Consider the following 882-nt stretch of genomic DNA (forward strand, 5'->3'; position numbering starts at 1 on the left):
TTCTTATAAATCTTATGATACATTTTTTAGCAATTTTTCACAACTTCCATTTCCTATAGGCAATTTATACTACTTAGTATTTTAAAAATTACCTGTTGAATACTATGGTTCTTAGATTAATCTTAGAGAAACTTCTGGTAAAATCTTTTTTTTTTTTTTGGCCAGGAAATATTTTATTGACAACCAGGGACATAGCCATAAGACAGGGAAGTACACAGGACTGCAAACTAAAACCCAATAGCCAGCAGGGGCCATTTGGGACAGGAACACTGCATCCTGGGGTCCTCACAGTCTCCTACCCATAGACACAAGACTGGGCATCCAGGAGAGGGGGCAGTGACTCTGGAGCCCCAGAGAGTGACAGGATATATGATGCCTCATCACGAGAGACAGGGCAAGGAGGTAAAATGGAGAGAGGGTCCATCACTGCCTAAAGCCACCTCCTCCTCTTAGAGCTACACCAGGTGGAGGACTGAACCACCTAGGATTTTATAATCAGCTGCTGTCTTCTCACCATTCATCTGTTTACCACTGCAGACGAGCCATTGCTGCGGTGGGGGATTCCCTCTTTCTCTTCCACACGTTCCTTGATTCGTTCCACCTTATCTGTGGGTTCAATGTCAATCTCAATCTCCTTTCCGGTCAGCATCTTCACTTTAATTAGCATCTTCTTCCAATATTGGGTCTGCACACAGATAAATTGCTGCTTCTACCGCTGTGCGGCTGCTGCCGCTCCCCAGCACTCTGTCGGTGGGAGTCACTCCTGGTAAAATCTGATATGCCTGATGCTAGACTTAGATTTTTGGGTCCTTGGGTGCTCTCTTCTATGAAGTTCTCAGGTCATAGTGGCTGGGCTTTTCTAATGTCCAATTCACTCGATCA

The 882-nt window shown here is 44.8% G+C and overlaps 1 pseudogene across 1 annotated transcript; it reads right to left on the bottom strand.

The window, feature by feature from the left end:
* Window positions 1-423: 423 nt before the first annotated feature.
* LOC308529247 (ubiquitin-like protein NEDD8) lies at window positions 424-667 on the bottom strand (annotated as a pseudogene). The gene has a single exon. The product of its transcript is annotated as a ubiquitin-like protein NEDD8 (transcript).
* Window positions 668-882: the final 215 nt, after the last annotated feature.

This window comes from Myotis nattereri, assembly GCF_964212035.1.
Source record: "Myotis nattereri genome assembly, chromosome: 13".
Taxonomy (NCBI): Eukaryota; Metazoa; Chordata; class Mammalia; order Chiroptera; family Vespertilionidae; genus Myotis; species Myotis nattereri.